The sequence below is a fragment of the Oncorhynchus gorbuscha genome, linkage group LG11, assembly GCF_021184085.1.
Source record: "Oncorhynchus gorbuscha isolate QuinsamMale2020 ecotype Even-year linkage group LG11, OgorEven_v1.0, whole genome shotgun sequence".
Lineage (NCBI taxonomy): Eukaryota > Metazoa > Chordata > Actinopteri > Salmoniformes > Salmonidae > Oncorhynchus > Oncorhynchus gorbuscha.
This window is the reverse complement of record NC_060183.1, coordinates 85,441,956-85,460,998: the sequence shown is the minus strand read 5'-3', so window position 1 is coordinate 85,460,998 and position 19,043 is coordinate 85,441,956.

Below are 19,043 nucleotides of genomic sequence, written 5' to 3'. Positions count from 1 at the left end.
GGCTGGCCATGCTTTCCAATCTGGACCCTCTCTATCTAAAATTATCAGCTGAAATTGTTGCAACCCATATAACTAGCCTGTTCAACCTCTCTTTCTTATCGTCTGAGATCCCTTGAGATTGGAAAGCTGCCGCGATCATCCCCCTCTTCAAAGGGGGAGACACTCTAGACCCAAACTGTTACAGACCTATATCCATCCTGCCCTGCCTTTCTAAAATCTTCGAAAGCCAAGTTAACCAGATTGCATAGCGGAGAACGTACGGTGGGATTCGAAATGGTCGCCTCATCTCAGCTGATCACCGACCATTTCGAATCCCACCGTACATTCTCCGCTATGCAATCTGGTTTCTGAGCTGGTCATTAAGCCACGCTCAATGTCCTAAACGATATCATAACCGCCATCGATAAAAGACAGTACTGTGCAGCCGTATTATTTGACCTGGCCAAGGCTTTCGACTCTGTCAATCACCACATTCTTATCGGCAGACTCAATAGCCTTCGTTTCGCAAATGACTGCATCGCCTGATTCACCAACTACTTCTCAGATAGAGTTCAGTGTATCATATCGGAGGGCCTGTTGTCCGGACCTCTGGCAGTCTCTATGGGGGTACCACAGGGTTAAATTCTCAGGCTGACTATTTTCTCTGTATATATCAACGATGTCGCTCTTGCTGCTGGTGATTCTCTGATCCACCTCTATGCTGACAACATCATTCTGTATACATCTGGCCCTTCTTTGGACAATGTGTTTTAATAATCCTCCAAACGAGCTTCAATGCCGTACAACACTTCTCCTGTGGCCTCCAACTGCTCCTAAATGCTAAAGAAATTGAATGCATGCTCTTCAACTGAACGCTGCCCGCACCCGCCCGCCCAACTAGCATCACTACTCTGGATGGTTCTGGCATAGAATATGTGGACAACTACAAATACCTAGGTGTCTGGTGAGACTGTAACCTCTCCTTCCAGACTCACATTAAGCATCTCCAATCCAAAATAAAATCTATAATTGATTTCCTATTTTGAAATAAAGCCTCCTTCACTCATGATGCCAAACATACCCTCGTAAAACTGACTATCCTACCGATCCTTGACTGCGGCATTTACAAAATAGCCTCCAACACTCTACTCAGCAAATTGGATCACAGTGCCATCCGTTTTGTCACCAAAGTCAACAACGCAGCCACTGCCAGCTAGCCTACTTCAGCAGTACTGTATCATTTTAATCATTTTAGTCAATAAGATTCTTGCTACGTAAGCTTAACTTTCTGAACATTCGAGACGTGTAGTCCACTTGTCATTCCAATCTCCTTTGCATTAGCGTAGCCTCTTCTGTAGCCTGTCAACTATGTGTCTGTCTATCCCTGTTCTCTCCTCTCTGCACAGACCATACAAACGCTCCACACCGCGTGGCCGCGGCCACCCTAATCTGGTGGTCCCAGCGCGCACGACCCACGTGAAGTTCCAGGTCTCCGGTAGCCTCTGGAACTGCCGATCTGCGGCCAACAAGGCAGAGTTCATCTCAGCCTATGCCTCCCTCCAGTCCCTCGACTTCTTGGCACTGACGGAAACATGGATCACCACAGACAACACTGCTACTCCTACTGCTCTCTCTTCGTCCGCCCACGTGTTCTCGCACACCCCGAGAGCTTCTGGTCAGCGGGGTGGTGGCACCGGGATCCTCATCTCTCCCAAGTGGTCATTCTCTCTTTCTCCCCTTACCCATCTGTCTATCGCCTCCTTTGAATTCCATGCTGTCACAGTTACCAGCCCTTTCAAGCTTAACATCCTTATCATTTATCGCCCTCCAGGTTCCCTCGGAGAGTTCATCAATGAGCTTGATGCCTTGATAAGCTCCTTTCCTGAGGACGGCTCACCTCTCACAGTTCTGGGCGACTTTAACCTCCCCACGTCTACCTTTGACTCATTCCTCTCTGCCTCCTTCTTTCCACTCCTCTCATCTTTTGACCTCACCCTCTCACCTTCCCCCCCTACTCACAAGGCAGGCAATACGCTCGACCTCATCTTTACTAGATGCTGTTCTTCCACTAACCTCATTGCAACTCCCCTCCAAGTCTCCGACCACTACCTTGTATCCTTTTCCCTCTCGCTCTCATCCAACACTTCCCACACTGCCCCTACTCGGATGGTATCGAGCCGTCCCAACCTTCGCTCTCTCTCCCCCGCTACTCTCTCCTCTTCCATCCTATCATCTCTTCCCTCTGCTCAAAACTTCTCCAACCTATCTCCTGATTCTGCCTCCTCAACCCTCCTCTCCTCCCTTTCTGCATCCTTTGACTCTCTATGTCCCCTATCCTCCAGGCCGGCTCGGTCCTGGAGGTGTGGAGGTGTGACCAGGTACTAGGGATGGAGGTGTGACCAGTTACTAGGGATGGAGGTGTGACCAGTTACTAGGGATGGAGGTGTGACTAGGTACTAGGGATGGAGGTGTGACTAGGTACTAGGGATGGAGGTGTGACCAGGTACTAGGGATGGAGGTGTGACCAGGTACTAGGGATGGAGGTGTGACCAGGTACTAGGGATGGAGGTGTGACCAGGTACTAGGGATGGAGGTGTGACTAGGTACTAGGGATGGAGGTGTGACCAGGTACTAGGGATGGAGGTGTGACTAGGTACTAGGGATGGAGGTGTGACTAGGTACTAGGGATGGAGGTGTGACTAGGTACTAGGGATGGAGGTGTGACCAGGTACTAGGGATGGAGGTGTGACCAGGTACTAGGGATGGAGGTGTGACCAGGTACTAGGGATGGAGGTGTGACCAGGTACTAGGGATGGAGGTGTGACTAGGTACTAGGGATGGAGGTGTGACTAGGTACTAGGGATGGAGGTGTGACTAGGTACTAGGGATGGAGGTGTGACCAGGTACTAGGGATGGAGGTGTGACCAGGTACTAGGGATGGAGGTGTGACCAGGTACTAGGGATGGAGGTGTGACTAGGTACTAGGGATGGAGGTGTGACTAGGTACTAGGGATGGAGGTGTGACCAGGTACTAGGGATGGAGGTGTGACCAGGTACTAGGGATGGAGGTGTGACCAGGTACTAGGGATGGAGGTGTGACCAGGTACTAGGGATGGAGGTGTGGAGGTGTGACCAGGTACTAGGGATGGAGGTGTGACCAGGTACTAGGGATGGAGGTGTGACCAGGTACTAGGGATGGAGGTGTGGAGGTGTGACCAGGTACTAGGGATGGAGGTGTGACCAGGTACTAGGGATGGAGGTGTGACCAGGTACTAGGGATGGAGGTGTTATCATGCTGGTCTGGGTAGATCAGACGTAGTCGTTTGTTTGCGTCTGCACGTTCTTGTTCATATATGTATGTTTGTGTATTTAAATAAAAGTAAAATAGTAAAATAAAATACATATATTATATATATATTTTTAAATGATGCCCATGGATCTTCATGTGGCGTCTACTTTCTATTAAATGAGAGAGATGTTGACATTTGAAATCACCTGCATTCTAAATTGTATCCCAGTCCTTGGCCCTGGTCTACAGTAGTGCACTGTACAGGAGACGGTGTCATTTGGGAGACATACATTATTACCGATGTCCGTCTCTACAGAATATCAGGCTGAGCTACTGCAGAGATTGTAACTGGCAGACTGCGGGACTTGGCTGGCACACACGCACAATGAACACACACACACACACACACACACACACACACACACACACACACACACACACACACACACACACACACACACACACACACACACACACACACACACACACACACACACACACACACACACACACACACACACACACACACTGGCCTGGTACACACACACAGACTATGGCCTGGTACACACAGACTCTGGCCTGGTACACACAGACTCTGGCCTGGTACACACAGACTCTGGCCTGGTACACACAGACTCTGGCCTGGTACACACAGACTCTGGCCTGGTACACACAGACTCTGGCCTGGTACACACAGACTCTGGCCTGGTACACACAAACACTGGCCTAGTACACATAGACTATGGCCTGGTACACACAGACTCTGGCCTAGTACACACAGACTCTGGCCTGGTACACACAGACTGAACCCAGATGAAACCTCTCTCCTGGATGAAACTATGGATCAGTCATTCTCTCCCACCTTCACCTATAGGTACTCTTGGCTGGCTGAGTTACTGCTGGCTGACTTAGTGATGGCTGAGTTAGTGCTGGCTGAGTTAGTGCTGGCTGAGTTAGTGCTGGCTGAGTTAGTGCTGGCTGAGTTAGCGATGGCTGAGTTAGCGATGGCTGAGTTACTGCTGACTGACTTAGTGATGGCTGAGTTAGCGATGGCTGAGTTAGCGATGGCTGAGTTACTGCTGACTGACTTAGTGATGGCTGAGTTAGTGATGGCTGAGTTACTGCTGACTGACTTAGTGATGGCTGAGTTAGTGATGGCTGAGTTAGTGATGGCTGAGTTAGCGATGGCTGAGTTAGCGATGGCTGAGTTAGCGATGGCTGAGTTACTGCTGACTGACTTAGTGATGGCTGAGTTAGTGATGGCTGAGTTACTGCTGACTGACTTAGTGATGGCTGAGTTAGTGATGGCTGAGTTAGTGCTGGCTGAGTTACTGCTGACTGACTTCGTGCTGTATAGCCTATTTGAGCCAATGCAAACAGAACACTATTCATATCTACACTGAGCAAAATGCAACAATTGAATGATTTTACTGAGTTACAGTTCATATAAGGAAATCAGTCAATTGAAATAAATAAATTAGGCCCTAATCTATGGATTTCACATGACTGGGAATACAGATATGCATCTGTTGGTAACAGATACATTAAAGAAAGGTAGGGGGGTGTGGATCAGAAAACCAGTCAGTATCTGGTGTGACCCCCATTTGGTCATGCAGAGTGACATCTCCTTCACATAGAGATGGCCAGGATGTTGAAAGTTGTCCCACTCCTCTTCAATGGCTGTGTGAAGATGTTGGATATTGGCGGGAACTGGAACACGCTGTGGTACGCGTCGATCCAGAGCATCCCAAACGTGCTCAATGGGTGACATGTCTGGTGTGTATGCAGGCCATGGGAGAACTGAGACATTCCCAGCTTCCAGGAATTGTGTACAGATCCTTGCAACATGGGGCCGTGCGTTGTCATGCTGAAACATGAGGTGATGGCGGCGGATGAATGGCACGATAATGGGCCTCGGGATCTCTTTGTGGTATCTCTGTGCATTCAGATTGCCATCAATAAAATGTGATTGTGTTTGTTGTTCGTAGCTGCCCATACCATAACCCCACCGGCACCATTGGGCATTCTGTTCCCAACATAGACATCTGCAAACCGCTGGCCCACACAACGCCATCTGCCATCTGCCCGGTACAGTTGAAACTGGGATTCATCCGTGAAGAGCACACTTCTCCAGCGTACCAGAGGCCATCAAAGGTGAGCAGTTACCCACTGAAAACGGTTACGATGCCGATCTCCAGTCAGACCCTGGTGAGGACGACGAGCACGCAGACGTTTGTGCAGAAATTCTTTGTTTGTGCAAAGCCCCAATTTTTAACATTGGATGTTTGCCTTCTTCCCTACATTTCTCTATTTGCTCATGCTTTAAGAGTATACGAGTGACGCGTGTGTGTAGCCTATGTGTTTGTCTGTGTGCAGTGCAGACATTTAGTGTGAAGCAATGTGTATCCCACCACGGTCCCTCCATTTAATAACAATTCCTCCACTCCTCCTTCTTTCCCATCCATCTCTGTCAACATGGCAACCAACCTGAAAGGAGTAAGCTGACACATTTGTCTTGTGGGGCCTGACCCTGTTCTTGTTTTCACATACAGCTGCCTGCCCTTCTCCGCAACAACACCCCCCCCTCCCCTCACCCCAACATTCCCTCTACCCCTCCCTCTCTCATCCCAAAGACTCCTCCCTCTTTCCCTCTGCTTTCCCTCTCTCCTTCCAAACATTGCATTAACACATTATTGCACCTCCCCTCCCCTCTACACTCTCCTCTCCTGTCTTCTCTTCTTTTCTCATCTCCTCTCATCTCCTCCGTCCCAAAACTCCCCCCTACACTGCAATTAACACAGCTCACCTCTGAATGGGGCTCTTCCCTAAACCAAACCGGGCTAACCTATAGTCTGTGTGTGGATTGGGCACCTCCCCTCCCCTCTACCCTCTCCTCTCCTGTCTTCTCTTCTTTTCTCATCTCCTCTCATCTCCTCCGTCCCAAAACTCCCCCCTACACTGCAGTTAACACGGCTCACCTCTGAATGGGGCTCTTCCCTAAAAGTGTGTAGTCTTCCCCGTAAACAAATGGTTTGCTCTGTCACCCTGATCAGGCTTTAGTCTGGGCTCCCTCACCCTGATCAGGCTTTAGTCTGGGCTCCCTCACCCTGATCAGGCTTTAGTCTGGGCTCCCTCACCCTGATCAGGCTTTAGTCTGGGCTCCCTCACCCTGATCACGCTTTAGTCTGGGCTCCCTCACTCTGATCAGGCTTTAGTCTGAGATCTCTCACCCTGATCAGGCTTTAGTCTGGGCTCTGTCACCCCGATCAGGCTTTAGTCTGGGCTCCCTCACCCTGATCAGGCTTTAGTCTGGGCTCCCTCACCCTGATCAGGCTTTAGTCTGGGCTCCCTCACCCTAACCAGGCTTTAGTCTGGGCTCCCTCACCCTGATCAGGCTTTAGTCTGGGCTCCCTCACCCTGATCAGGCTTTAGTCTGGGCTCCCTCACCCTGATCAGGCTTTAGTCTGGGCTCCCTCACTCTGATCACCTTTAGTCTGATCAGGCTTTATCGAATCCCAGAGCTGACAAGGTAAACATCTGTCGTTCTGCCCCTGAACAATGCAGTTAACCCACTGTTCCTAGGCTGTCATTTTAGTTCTTTACTCTTGCCTAGTTAAATAAAGGTTCAATTAAAAAAACAAATGTTGCCTGGGATCTCTCACTCTGATCAGGCTTTAGTCTGAGATCTCTCACTCTGATCAAGCTTTAGTCTGGGATCTCTCACTCTGATTGATCAGGCTTTAGTCTGGGATCTCTCACTCTGATCAGGCTTTAGTCTGAGATCTCTCACTCTGATCAGGCTTTAGTCTGGGCTCCTCACTCTGATTGATCAGGCTTTAGTCTGGGATCTCTCACTCTGATCAGGCTTTAGTCTGAGATCTCTCACTCTGATCAGGCTTTAGTCTGGGATCTCTCACTCTGATCAGGCTTTAGTCTGGGATCTCTCACTCTGATCAGGCTTTAGTCTGGGATCTCTCACTCTGATCAGGCTTTAGTCAATCTCCCTGATCAGGCTTTAGTCTGATATCTCTCTCCCTGATCAGGCTTTAACTCCAGGCTGTGGGTCCTTCTGTAGCTCAGTTTAGAGCATGGCGCTAGGTAGTGTTCATTGCAAATTATGCACACAACTTGTTCTTTATAAAACTTGTCCTAAAGTTAAATAAAGTTCAGATCTAAAAAAACAAATGCTTTAGTCTGGGATCTCTCACTCTGATTGATCAGGCTTTAGTCTGAGATCTCTCACCCTGATCAGGCTTTAGTCTGACTCTGATCTCTCACCTTGATCAGGCTTTAGTCTGATATCTCTCACTCTGATCAGGCTTTAGTCTGAGATCTCTCACTCTGATCAGGCTTTAGTCTGAGATCTCTCACTCTGATCAGGCTTTAGTCTGGGATCTCTCACTCTGATCATGATTTAGTCTGGGCTCCTTCACCCTGATCACGCTTTAGTCTGGGCTCCCTCACCCTGATCAGGCTTTAGTCTGGGCTCCCTCACCCTGATCAGGCTTTAGTCTGAGATCTCTCACCTTGATCAGGCTTTAGTCTGATATCTCTCCCTGATCAGGCTTTAGTCTGATATCTCTCCCTGATCAGGCTTTAGTCTGATATCTCTCCCTGATCAGGCTTTAGTCTGATATCTCTCCCTGATCAGGCTTTAGTCTGATATCTCTCCCCTGATCAGGCTTTAGTCTGATATCTCTCTCCCTGATCAGGCTTTAGTCTGAGATCTCTCACTCTGATCAGGCTGTAGTCTGATATCTCTCACTCTGATCAGGCTTTGGTCTGGGATCTCTCACTCTGATCAGGCTGTGGGTCCTTCTGTAGCTCAGTTGGTAGAGCATGGCGCTTGTAACGCCAGGGTAGTGGGTTCGATCCCCGGGACCACCCATATGTAGAATGTATGCACACATGACTGTAAGTCGCTTTGGATAAAAGCGTCTGCTAAATGGCATATATATATATAGTCTGAGATCTCTCACTCTGATCAGGCTTTAGTCTGGGATCTCTCACTCTGATTGATCAGGCTTTAGTCTGATATCTCTCTCCCTGATCAGGCTTTAGTCTGAGATCTCTAACCTTGATCAGGCTTTAGTCTGATATCTCTCACTCTGATCAGGCTTTAGTCTGAGATCTCTCACTCTGATCAGGCTTTAGTCTGAGATCTCTCACTCTGATCAGGCTTTAGTCTGAGATCTCTCACTCTGATCAGGCTTTAGTCTGGGCTCCCTCACCCTGATCACACTTTAGTCTGGGCTCCCTCACCCTGATCAGGCTTTAGTCTGGGCTCCCTCACCCTGATCAGGCTTTAGTCTGAGATATCTCTCCCTGATCAGGCTTTAGTCTGATATCTCTCCCTGATCAGGCTTTAGTCTGATATCTCTCCCTGATCAGGCTTTAGTCTGAGATCTCTCACTCTGATCAGGCTGTAGTCTGAGATCTCTCACTCTGATCAGGCTTTAGTCTGAGATCTCTCACCTTGATCAGGCTTTATTCTGAGATCTCTCTCCCTGATCAGGCTTTATTCTGAGATATCTCACTCTGATCAGGCTTTAGTCCCAAAACAAGAAAGCTGGGACTCTAGAAAGAGGCCCGAGTTATAGCTCTTTTGTTTCCTATGTTCACAGTTGTCTTGAAAGCACTGATGTCAGAAGTCTGAGATTTCCGAGTTCCCGGGTCCGAGTTCCCAGTTGTTTTGAATGCGGCAAAAATCCTAATCATTACTGATTTTCATAGCTAGCCACCATGCATGAATCTGCAGGTAGCTAAAGCTAACCAACTAGGTTCAACTATCAATGCAAACGGATTCTCTTACCCGTATACATGGATGAACGCTTCTCCCTCTCTGTCACGGTTGCCGTGGTTGCCCTTTAGTTTGAAGATGTAATCCAGAGACAGGTGTTTTATACAACAGACTTCTGTGTTTCTCTTTTCGACTCCCTCTGCAATCAAACGCCAGAATGTTCTCTATTTCCTTAGCTATCATATTGTATTGTGCTTCCACCTGGCTACCACTGGGCATTCCATTGATCCCATTGATTGGGCATTCCACTGGGCATTCCATTGATTCCATTGATTGGGCATTCCACTGGGCATTCCATTGATTCCATTGATTGGGCATTCCACTGGGCATTCCACTGTTGATCGGCATTTATACCCCATCACTGTCATCAGAATACTTTTTTAACCTAAATAGGGGATTTCCTCATTGTCCGATTTATTTTCAGTGTCTGACTCTCTCTGAGTGGCACGATCATCACCCAGAAAGTGGAGAGCAGTAGCTACTGCAAAAGTGACAGAGAGGGAGAAGCGTTCAGTCTAGCTACATTTTCAGAAGTTACATTTTGCAGTTCTTATTATCTTTAAAAAAAGCTGCATTAGAAAGGACTATCTACACATCCTGACCAGCTCACGTTATAGACAGAAGCCTGTTACATGGCAGACCAATCAGAAATCATCTCTCGGCATGACCCGCCCATGCATTATCTCATCCAATCATGGCAAGTGCTAAGGTTCCTGTCGTTTTCCATGGCTAAACCAACGAGGCTCGTAATTTAAGCATTTGACTCATATTTGCAGATGACAAACACGTTTGTTATTAAGTCACATGAAAGTTTACAGGTTCCAGAAGGCATTTCTGCTCCAAAATCCAAATGTTTATGTTCAAATGCCTGTGAAATAGTGACGTGCGACATAAGCCTAGTTTCCTGAAACGAGTCATAAATGTAGTTTCTTTGAATAAAAGGACGCTAATTTACAAAATTTGACATAAGCTCATCACAAGTGACAACCTAATATAGTGCAGTCATTTTGACCAGAGCCCTACACCTAATTTAGTGCACTACTTTAGACCAGGGCCCTATTCCCTATATAGTGCACTACTTTAGACCAGAGCCCTATTCCCTATATAGTGCACTACTTTAGACGAGAGCCCTATTCCCTATATAGTGCACTACTTTAGACGAGAGCCCTATTCCCTATATAGTGCACTACTTTAGACCAGAGCCCTATTCCCTATATAGTGCACTACTTTAGACCAGAGCCCTATCAGGTGCCATACTGGGAGGCAGCCACTGTGGAGAGTTACACTTCATATAATTGCAGTCTGATAAAATATATATAGGTCACAGTGAAATATATTTTCCTCTGTGTTTCATTGCAAGTGACACTTGGTTCTCTGGAGAGCTGAAGAATGTATCTGAATGATCAGGAATCATTGGAGTGAATGACTCAGCTGTCGTCCTTGGTCAGATTCACAGGGAGCCAGACAATGTGACAGACTGGGATAGGATGGGATGGTGCTGGGTTTGGGGGCCTGAGGAGAGGTGTATGTGTTTCAAGTCTCACGTTTTATTCATGCGGGATATGCATGGTTATATATCGTCCAATGACAAGGTTCCTTCTGGACAATGCAACAGCAGCAAGAGAAATGGAAATGTAAGAATACCAACAAAGTAAATGACAGTAGAATGGAAGAAACATGTTAGTATCAGTATAATACGGGAGGCAGCGTTTCTAGAACAGTATTTACATGTGTTTTGGTGATAGGGGGGATGGGGGGAGTGTATAAACGGAGCTGTATATAATACAGGAGGCAGCGTTTCTAGAACAGTATTTACATGTGTTTTGGTGATAGGGGGGATGGGGGGGTGTATAAACGGAGCTGTATATAATACAGGAGGCAGCGTTTCTAGAACAGAATTTACATGTGTTTTGGTGATAGGGGGGATGGGGGGGTGTATAAACGGAGCTGTATATAATACAGGAGGCAGCGTTTCTAGAACAGTATTTACATGTGTTTTGGTGATAGGAGGGATGGGGGGGGTGTATAAATGGAGCTGTATATAATACGAGTCTGGAAGCAGCAGTTGTGATGTGTGTGTAGCACGAATGTATATGTGTGTGTGTGTGTGTGTGTGTGTGTGTGTGTGTGTGTGTGTGTGTGTGTGTGTGTGTGTGTGTGTGTGTGTGTGTGTGTGTGTGTGTGTGTGTGTGTGTGTGTGTGTGTGTGTGTGTGTGTGTGTGGTAAGGTGTGTCGAATCAGAGCAGGTGGTCAGTCCATTTCAAGTGTTCCGCAGTCTGATGGCTTGTAGATAGAAACGGTCTCTGAGCCGGTTGGTATCAGACCTCATGCTCCGATACCATCTGCCCGATGGTAAGGGAGTGAACAGCTCTTGGCTGGGGTGTGTGGGGTCCTTGATGATGCTGTAGGCCTTCCTCAGGGAACCGTTTCGAGCAGATGTCCTGGATGGGTGAGATCACGGTCCCAGTGATGTACTGGTCCGTCTACACCACCCTCTGGAGGGCCACGGTCCCAGTGATGTACTGGGCCGTCTACACCACCCTCTGGAGGGCCACGGTCCCAGTGATGTACTGGGCCGTCTACACCACCCGCTGGAGGGCCACGGTCCCAGTGATGTACTGGTCCGTCTTCACCACCCTCTGGAGGGCCACGGTCCCAGTGATGTACTGGGCCGTCTACACCACCCGCTGGAGGGCCACGGTCCCAGTGATGTACTGGTCCGTCTTCACCACCCGCTGGAGGGCCTTGCGGTCATTGACGGACCAATTACCGTGATGTAACCGGTCAGGAAGCTCTCGATGGTGCAGGGGTGGTATTTGGAGATAAACCTGGGATATATATAACAGTAAACCATTCAGGTCTGGTTAGCATCGGGGGTTGCAGTATGTTTGTCACTATAGTGATAAACGGTGTTGGCTGTCTGTAGTGATGACGGTGTTGGCTGTTTAGTGATGACGGTGTTGGCTGTCTATAGCGATGACGGTGTTGGCTGTCTATAGCGATGACGGTGTTGGCTGTCTATAGCGATGACGGTGTTAGCTGTCTATAGCGATGACGGTGTTGGCTGTCTATAGCGATGACGGTGTTGGCTGTCTATAGCGATGACGGTGTTGGCTGTCTATAGCGATGACGGTGTTGGCTGTCTATAGCGATGACGGTGTTGGCTGTCTATAGCGATGACGGTGTTGGCTGACTATAGTGATGACGGTGTTGGCTGTCTATAGTGATGATGGTGTTGGCTGTCTATAGTGATGATGGTGTTGGCTGTCTATAGTGATGACGGTGTTGGCTGTCTATAGTGATGACGGTGTTGGCTGTCTATAGTGATGACGGTGTTGGCTGTCTATAGTGATGACGGTGTTGGCTATCTATAGTGATGACGGTGTTGGCTGTCTATAGTGATGACGGTGTTGGCTGTCTATAGTGATGACGGTGTTGGCTGTCTATAGTGATGACGGTGTTGGCTGTCTATAGTGATGACGGTGTTGGCTGTTTATAGTGATGACGGTGTTGGCTGTCTATGGTGATGACGGTGTTGGCTGTCTAGTGATGACGGTGTTGGCTGTCTGTAGTGATGACGGTGTTGGCTGTCTGTAGTGATGACGGTGTTGGCTGTCTATAGTGATGACGGAGAATGTGATGACGGTGTTGGCTGTCTATAGTGATGACGGTGTTGGCTATCTATAGTGATGACGGTGTTGGCTGTCTATAGTGATGACGGTGTTGGCTGACTATAGTGATGTGTTGGTGTGATGACGGTGTTGGCTGTCTATAGTGATGACGGTGTTGGCTGTCTATAGTGATGACGGTGTTGGCTGTTTATAGTGATGACGGTGTTGGCTGTCTATAGTGATGACGGTGTTGGCTGTCTATAGTGATGACGGTGTTGGCTGTCTGTAGTGATGACGGTGTTGGCTGTCTGTAGTGATGACGGTGTTGGCTGTCTGTAGTGATGACGGTGTTGGCTATCTGTAGTGATGACGGTGTTGGCTGTCTGTAGTGATGACGGTATTGGCTGTCTGTAGTGATGACGGTGTTGGCTGTCTATAGTGATGACGGTGTTGGCTGTCTGTAGTGATGACGGTATTGGCTGTCTGTAGTGATGACGGTATTGGCTATCTATAGTGATGACGGTGTTGGCTGTCTGTAGTGATGACGGTGTTGGCTATCTATAATGATGACGGTGTTGGCTGTCTATAGTGATGACGGTGTTGGCTGTCCATTGTGATGACGGTGTTGGCTGTCTATTGTGATGACGGTGTTGGCTGTCTATTGTGATGACAGTGTTGGCTGTCTATAGTGATGACGGTGTTGGCTGTCTATAGTGATGACGGTGTTGGCTGTCTATAGTGATGACGGTGTTGGCTGTCTATAGTGATGACGGTGGAGAATGTTTCCCTTACCCCTTGCTCTCTTCTTCTTCTTCTTCTTAATTGGGTGCTTCCTGTTCTGCTCTGAGGAGCTGCCCTCCATGCTGAGCCTCCTGCTCCTCTTCCTCCAGAACAGCCTCCTTAGAGTTAGAAGATAGCCGATCCGTTCAGCCATGGGTTTAACAAAGCCCACCATGATTCAATCCTCGTCCCCTGAGGAGACACACGCTCTTGCGTTATACCAATTAACACGTTGATTTACAGTATAGTGTAAATGAGAATACCATGAGTCCTGTCGTTCGGGGCGGCAGGGTAGCCAAGTGGTTAGAACGTTGGACGAGTAACCAGAAGGTTGCAAGTTCAAACCCCCGAGCTGACAAGGTACAAATCTGTATTTTTGCCTCTGAACAGGCAGTTAACCCACTGTTCCTAGGCCGTCATTGAAAATAATAATTTGTTCTTAACTGACTTGCCTGGTTAAATAAAGGTAAAATAAAAATAAAATAAAAATGGAATGGTACAACACACATTTAATTGTATAACACGTTTCTATTCAGATGACTGAAACACTGTCTGTAGCCTTCTGTCCTTCTGGTGATGGTGAGTCACAGTGACTAATCCACAAAAGCTGTTTTATTTTATCAATCTATGAACCCGTATGAATAATGTAGGCCTAGTTAGTCTGCCTAGATGTCCACTGTTCTCACTTCTAAACCAATTGATTTCTCACGTCTAAACCTATTGATTTCTCATATCTAAACCTATTGATTTCTCATATCTAAACCTATTGATTTCTCATATCTCACGTCTAAACCTATTGATTTCTCATAAAGACTATTTAATCTGAGACCTGTTTTAAATCTAGGTCTAATATGTGTCCAGGAAACCAGCCCTTCATTATCACATTAAATACCTTGTATTGAAACTCATTTATGCGCTTCCTTCCTATGCTACTGATAAAAGATGTAAAATAAGATCACACGGGGCTCTACTGCCCCCTGCTGTTCATTTAGTGTAAGTACAGGTATGTCTGATATTTTAGGTTTATTTGAACATATATAGAAACAAACATCAAATGTGATGTCATATAATACATAAAAACACAGGTATTTAGATATGAATCTGCCTAAATATGTGGACAGGATATGAGGACATTGACCCTTAGTGATTCCCTCTTAGGGCCACCCAAGGACTCGTTCTGGGCCAGTCTGGGGGCATTATACCTGCTGAGGTTTTACTGGCTTTTGAGGTGCCTGAAATATATCAGAGCGGCCCAGATCGGATTATGTGTTCCAAATGGCCCCTATTCCCTATATAGTGCACAACTTTTTACCGGAGCCCATATAGGGAATAGGTTCCCATTTGGGACACTTTTCCCAGACCAGACAGGCTCTCCAGCCAAGCCATTGACCACTACCTCAAATTGTTCTGTTCATCAGTGAAGCAACTCCACTGCAGCGAACCCCACAGTTATGGCTACAGGTTAAACTGCCTCACCTGAAGCCCATTCTGGTGGGTAGCTGCTATAGACCACCAAGTGATAACAGTCAGTATCTGGATAATGTTAAATACTGTTGTAGTAATATGGCTACAGGTCCATCTGCCTCACCTAAAGCCCATTCTGGTGGGATGCTGCTAGGGACCACCAAGTGATAACAGTCAGTATCTGGATAATGTTAAATACTGTTGTAGTAATATGGCTACAGGTCCATCTGCCTCACCTAAAGCCCATTCTGGTGGGATGCTGCTAGGGACCACCAAGTGATAACAGTCAGTATCTGGATAATGTTAAATACTGTTGTAGTAATATGGCTACAGGTCCATCTGCCTCACCTGAAGCCCATTCTGGTGGGTAGCTGCTATAGACCACCAAGTGCTAACAGTCAGTATCTGGATAATATGTATGAAATGTTTGATCATGTATGTGATATTAACAGAGAGGTGTATTTTCTGAGGGACCTAAATATTGATGAGCTGCCCACTCATGAAGAAGCTTCAAACTGTAACCAGAGCCTGTAAACTGGTTCAGGTTCAGTCACCCTAACAGGGTAGTTACAAACAGCACAGGAATTAAATCAACATGTGTTGATCACATCTTTTCTAACGCTGCAAAAATCTGCTCTAAAACGATATCCAGATCCATAGGATGTAGTGATTATAATATAGTAGCCACATCTAGGAAAACCAAGGATCCAAAGGCTGGGTATATATAGTGTATAAGAGGTCAGGCTGGGCCTAATATAGTGTATAAGAGGTCAGACTGGGCCTAATATAGTGTATAAGAGGTCAGGCTGGGCCGAATATAGTGTATAAGAGGTCAGGCTGGGCCGAATATAGTGTATAAGAGGTCAGACTGGGCCTAATATAGTGTATAAGAGGTCAGGCTGGGCCTAATATAGTGTATAAGAGGTCAGGCTGGGCCTAATATAGTGTATAAGAGGTCAGACTGGGCCTAATATAGTGTATAAGAGGTCAGGCTGGGCCTAATATAGTGTATAAGAGGTCAGGCTGGGCCTAATATAGTGTATAAGAGGTCAGACTGGGCCTAATATAGTGTATAAGAGGTGGGCCTAATATAGTGTATAAGAGGTGGGCCTAATATAGTGTATAAGAGGTGGGCCTAATATAGTGTATAAGAGGTCAGACTGGGCCTAATATAGTGTATAAGAGGTCAGATTGGGCCTAATATAGTGTATAAGAGGTCAGACTGGGCCTAATATAGTGTATAAGAGGTCAGACTGGGCCTAATATAGTGTATAAGAGGTCAGGCTGGGCCTAATATAGTGTATAAGAGGTCAGACTGGGCCTAATATAGTGTATAAGAGGTCAGGCTGGGCCTAATATAGTGTATAAGAGGTCAGACTGGGCCTAATATAGTCTATAAGAGGTCAGGCTGGGCCTAATATAGTGTATAAGAGGTCAGGCTGGGCCTAATATAGTGTATAAGAGGTCAGACTGGGCCTAATATAGTGTATAAGAGGTCAGGCTGGGCCTAATATAGTGTACAAGAGGTCAGGCTGGGCCTAATATAGTGTATAAGAGGTCAGACTGGGCCTAATATAGTGTATAAGAGGTAAGGCTGGGCCTAATATAGTGTATAAGAGGTGGGCCTAATATAGTGTATAAGAGGTGGGCCTAATATAGTGTATAAGAGGTCAGACTGGGCCTAATATAGTGTATAAGAGGTCAGATTGGGCCTAATATAGTGTATAAGAGGTCAGACTGGGCCTAATATAGTGTATAAGAGGTCAGACTGGGCCTAATATAGTGTATAAGAGGTCAGACTGGGCCTAATATAGTGTATAAGAGGTCAGGCTGGGCCTAATTTAGTGTATAAGAGGTCAGACTGGGCCTAATATAGTGTATAAGAGGTCAGGCTGGGCCTAATATAGTGTATAAGAGGTCAGACTGGGCCTAATATAGTCTATAAGAGGTCAGGCTGGGCCTAATATAGTGTATAAGAGGTCAGGCTGGGCCTAATATAGTGTATAAGAGGACAGGCTGGGCCTAATATAGTGTATAAGAGGTCAGGCTGGGCCTAATATAGTGTATAAGAGGTCAGGCTGGGCCTAATATAGTGTATAAGAGGTCAGGCTGGGCCTAATATAGTGTATAAGAGGTCAGGCTGGGTCTAATATAGTGTATAAGAGGTCAGGCTGGGCCTAATATAGTGTATAAGAGGTCAGGCTGGGCCTAATATAGTGTATAAGAGGTGGGCCTAATATAGTGTATAAGAGGTGGGCCTAATATAGTGTATAAGAGGTGAGACTGGGCAGCCTAATATAGTGTATAAGAGCTCAAACTGGGCCTAATATAGTGTATAAGAGGTCAGGCTGGGCCTAATATAGTGTAAAGAGGTCAGACTGGGCCTAATATAGTGTATAAGAGGTCAGGCTGGGCCTAATATAGTGTATAAGAGGTCAGGCTGGGCCTAATATAGTGTATAAGAGGTCAGGCTGGGCCTAATATAGTGTATAAGAGGTCAGGCTGGGCCTAATATAGTGTATAAGAGGTCAGGCTGGGCCTAATATAGTGTATAAGAGGTCAGGCTGGGCCTAATATAGTGTATAAGAGGTCAGGCTGGGCCTAATATAGTGTATACGAGGTCAGACTGGGCCTAATATAGTGTATAAGAGGTCAGGCTGGGCCTAATATAGTATATAAGAGGTCAGGCTGGGCCTCATATAGTGTATAAGAGGTCAGACTGGGCCTAATATAGTGTATAAGAGGTCAGGCTGGGCCTAATATAGTGTATACGAGGTCAGGCTGGGCCTAATATAGTGTATAAGAGGTCAGACTGGGCCTAATATAGTGTATAAGAGGTCAGGCTGGGCCTAATATAGTGTATAAGAGGTCAGTCTGGGCCTAATATAGTGTATAAGAGGTCAGGCTGGGCCTAATACAGTATATAAGAGGTCAGGCTGGGCCTAATATAGTGAATAAGAGATCAGGCTGGGCCTAATATAGTGTATAAGAGGTCAAGCTGGGCCTAATACAGTATATAAGAGGTCAGGCTGGGCCTAATATAGTGTATAAGAGGTCAGACTGGGCCTAATATAGTTGGACAAAATGCTATGCTAGGCTATCGATAAACTTACACAAATGCTTGTCTAGCTTTGCTGTAAAGCATATTTTGAAAATCTGAGATGATAGGGTGATTAACAAAAGACTAAGCTGTGTCTCAATATATTTCATTTGTGATTTTCATGAATAGGAATATTTTCTAGGGATATTTATGTCCGTTATGTTTTGCTAATTAGTGTCAGGCGATGATTACGCTCCCGCATGCGGGATGGGGAGTCACTAGAGGTGTTACAGGTTGTCGGTCAACCTACCAGGGTATGTTGAAGAACAAATATTTACTGATCTGTTATGTGTAATGAGAAGCTTAATGATGGTAAAAGGTGTGGAAGAGGTGAAGAATGTATTGTTGTCTATCAACAATGACAAGCCACCGGGGTCTGACAACTTGAATAGAAAGATACTAAGGAGAGCCAAGATGGAGTCTCGGTGGCTTCAACACAATGGTGGGGGAGAGCGAAGATGGAGGCTCAGTGGCTTCAACACAATGGTGGGGGAGAGCCAAGATGGAGGCTCAGTGGCTTCAACACAATGGTGGGGGAGAGCCAAGATGGAGGCTCAGTGGCTTCAACACAATGGTGGGGGAGAGCCAAGATGGAGGCTCAGTGGCTTCAACACAATGGTGGGGGAGAGCCAAGATGGAGGCTCAGTGGCTTCAAAACAATGGTGGGGGAGAGCCAAGATGGAGGCTCGTTGGCTTCAACACAATGGTGGGGGAGAGCCAAGATGGAGGCTCGGTGGCTTCAATACAGTGGTGGGGAGAGCCAAGATGGAGGCTCGGTGGCTTCAACACAATGGTGGAGGAGAGCCAAGATGGAGGCCCGGTGGCTTCAACACAATGGTGGGGGAGAGCCAAGATGGAGGCTCGGTGGTTTCAACACAATGGTGGGGGAGAGCCAAGATGGAGGCTCGGTGGTTTCAACACAATGGTGGGGGAGAGCCAAGATGGAGGCTCGGTGGCTTCAACACAATGGTGGGGGAGAGCCAAGATGGAGGCTCGTTGGCTTCAACACAATGGTGGGGG